The sequence below is a fragment of the Balaenoptera physalus genome, assembly GCF_965194825.1.
Source record: "Balaenoptera physalus genome assembly, contig: HAP1_SCAFFOLD_1553, whole genome shotgun sequence".
Classification (NCBI taxonomy): Eukaryota; Metazoa; Chordata; class Mammalia; order Artiodactyla; family Balaenopteridae; genus Balaenoptera; species Balaenoptera physalus.
The window spans coordinates 1-3,485 of record NW_028125243.1 but is presented as its reverse complement, the minus strand read 5'-3'; the positions used below and the strand labels follow the sequence as shown (position 1 = coordinate 3,485).

At 40.3% G+C, this 3,485-nt stretch overlaps 1 pseudogene across 1 annotated transcript; it reads right to left on the bottom strand.

Annotated features, from left to right (window-relative positions):
- Window positions 1-1,085: 1,085 nt before the first annotated feature.
- LOC309653959 (mitochondrial import inner membrane translocase subunit Tim8 A pseudogene) lies at window positions 1,086-3,479 on the bottom strand (annotated as a pseudogene). The gene has a single exon. The product of its transcript is annotated as a mitochondrial import inner membrane translocase subunit Tim8 A pseudogene (transcript).
- Between the last annotated feature and the right edge of the window lie 6 nt (window positions 3,480-3,485).

Below are 3,485 nucleotides of genomic sequence, written 5' to 3'. Positions count from 1 at the left end.
GACAGTAACTTAAATCCACATGAAAAAAGTACTAAAGGTAACTACATAAGGAAATACAAAAGACAGTATAAATGTATTTTTGTTTGTAATTCAGTTTTTCTCCTATATGACTTAAAAGACAAATGCAGTATAAGCAAGTCCCAAATACACACAAAAAAAACTAACAGAATTAAAATGATAAAACCTGACACTATATTTTTAAATAAATAAATTTATTTATTTATTTATTTGTATTTTTATTTTTGGCTGCGTTGGGTCTTCGTTGCTGCGCGCGGGTTTTCTCTAGCTGTGGCGAGCAGGGGCTACTCTTTGTTGTGGTGCGCGGGCTTCTCGTTGCGGTGGCTTCTCTTGTTGAGGAGCACGGGCTCTAAGTGCATGGGCTTCAGTAGTTGTGGCTCTTGGGCTCTAGAGCGCAGGCTCAGTAGTTTTGGCACACGGGCTTAGTTGCTTCGTGGCATGTGGGATCTTCCCAGACCAGGGCTCGAGCCCGTGTCCCCTGCACTGGCAGGCGGATTCTTAACCACTGTACCACCAGGGAAGTCCGAAAAACTGACACTATTAAAGGGAGAAATATTTCAAGCCAATAGCAAAAGGTCATATATTGTATAATTCCATGTATATGAAATGTCCAGAATGAGCAAATCCGTATAGACAGAAAGTAGATTAGTGGATGCCAGGGGATGTTGGGGAGGGGAAAATAGGGAGTAACAGCTAACATATACAAGATTTCTTTGTGGGGGGCGTGACAAAAATGTTCTGGAATTAGATAACAATATTGGTGGTGAAAATACTAAGAACTAGTGAATTGTACACTTACTTTAATTGGTGAATTTTTTTTTTTTTGAATCTTGTAGAAGTTTTTATTTCAGTGATTAAAAGAACGCAGTAAATGGAAAGTATGCTGGTTTACATTAGGCATGCACCTCTACCTGAAACTGCTGTTAGTTTTTTTTTGTTTTTCTTTTTTTAAATTTATTTATTTATTTATTTATGGCTGTGTTGGGTCCTCGTTTCTGTGCGAGGGCTTTCTCCATTTGCGGCAAGCGGGGGCCAATCTTCACCACGGTGCGCGGGCCTCTCACCATCGCGGCCCCTCTTGCTGCGGAGCACAGGCTCCAGACGCGCAGACTCAGTAGCTGTGGCCCACGGGCCCAGCTGCTCCGCGGCACGTGGGATCCTCCCAGACCAGGGCCCGAACCCGCGTCCCCCGCACTGGCAGGCAGACCCCCAACCACTGCGCCACCAGGGAAGCCCTGCTGTTAGTTTTTGACTGGCCTAAATCTTTATAACTTATTTTTTCATTTAGGCACATCTTTAAATTTTTTTGGACCCTGACATACAGGGTAAGTTAACTTCTTCCTTGTGGCAGTTTAGTATGAGAATTATGTTCGCTGGCTAGATTCCTTTAACTAAAGGCCTCTAGACTCTCAGGCTACCTGTACTAGCTCAAGACTGTACTTTATATATAGATATTTAAGTGAATCACAGTATAAGGGAGGGAGATAATCTAGAAAGGTGAAATGTACTGTATGAATACTCCATACATTTTTTTTCTAGCACAGATAATCAAACACTAGATAAGGAGGCCTACAGTCAAGTACCAAATTACTCTTTCCCCCACTGCTGCCCTTTCTGAGAGACACAAAGATGTATATCGATCTCTCCAGAAATCTGAAAGGAATCCACACAAATAACAGATTATTACCTATGTGGTCCCACATATCAAATTATAGAGCAGTTCCACTATTAAAATTATAGGAAGCAGTTAATGGGACTATGAGGAAAGCATCGTCCCACATACAGTAACATACACCTAGTAGAGTTTTCCATTCATCTGTCAATTGTTTTCCCAAGATTAGCATTAAAAAACACAACCCCAAACACATTTGACCCTCAAACCACCCCCACACACAAAAATTGGTCTTTGTTCATTCTCAGATGACAGGATGTCCCAAGAGTGACAAAGGTGGGAGCCGATCCCCCCACAGCCTTTTCTTCAACCATCCCATCAACTGCTCTTCATTTCTTGAACTACCTTCCTTTTCCAGAGAGGTAATAATCAGGTCAGTCAGAAAGGCTTTCTGAGAAGACTGGCTTGGATTTCTGGGTCTGTTCCAGTCGATTCAAGATGAATTGGCTTGTATCAATGAAGCGCTCAACGCAGTTCACAAAACAGGCCTCAGCCCGACTGTCCAACTTTGGCCCAGGCTTGTCCATGCACATTTCCCAACAAAGTTCCGTCATCTGGTGCACCAGCTGCTGGAAGCACTTCTTCTGAGTCTCTACCTCGATGAAATGCTGCAGCTGCGGGTCGACCGAGCCCAAACCCGCTGCGGAGGAAGACGAGGAGGACGCCATCCCAGCGCGGCCACGCGTGCCGAGACAAACTCCGCACCAACTCACCGACCTTCACGTGTCTCCGCGGCGGAACCCTTAATTGGTGAATTTCATGTTTTGTCTCAATTTAGAAAAAAAAGTGTGTGTGTTGGGGGGGGTGTGGGCAGGAATGAACATATGAAGGAAAAGACTGCCTAAAACTGTAAAGATTTGGTAACAGATTTAAAATACATTTTGCAGGCAAAAAGGGTGGAATTAACATGAAGGAAGTTAAATTAGTGATGAGGACAAATCTGAGAGTCTGCAAAATTACAGAGGAAAAAGAAGAAGAAAATGAAAATGCTGTGAAAGATGATGAGAGACATAAGAAACATAGCTAAGTAAACCAAACCAAGAATTATATCTGTAGCTGAGGAAGAAAGTAATATTCAAACACTTAATTGAATAAAACATCCTCCTCCTGAAAAGGGGAACACTGTATGCAGATTGAAAGTTGCCATAAAAATCCAGGGAAAAATCAGAGACTGAGACACATATCAGAAAAAGATTTTTGAGTTAAAATAAATAGAAGAAAATCCCATAAATATACAATTAAAAAAAAAAAGTTAAGAGAAGAAAATTTAGTCTGATATCAGGCTTATTTAAAATACTAAATGTAAAAATAATGGAACCAAATCTGTATTTATTGGGAAAATTATATAATTCAAGGATTTATGGACCCAGTGCATTTTCATTAAGCACTATGACAATGAAAAGACATTTTCACAAGTACACAGCAGCTAGAAAGTATATTCAACCTCTGTACCTTCTTGAAAAATTCACTTGAAGACTCACCCAGCTGAAGAGATGAATCAAAATGAAGAAGTCATTACAGAGAAATGAAGCAATGCTGAAAGTGATCAGTGGTGAACTTTGAAGTCAGTTTGACACAACACTCATCTAAACAGCAAATTTAGTTACAAGGTGGAAAAAAAAATGCCAAAAGTTAATTTTGGAATGAAAGGCATGAAAAGAAAAAACAATTGTGTTTCTTGTCTTTTTGACTAAAGAGGTGTCATTTTATTCATGACTTGGTGATCAGATAGGTTAAAGAAGTTTTCATAAAAAATAAATTTGACTTGATTAAAATTTAAAACTTGTGTGCACCA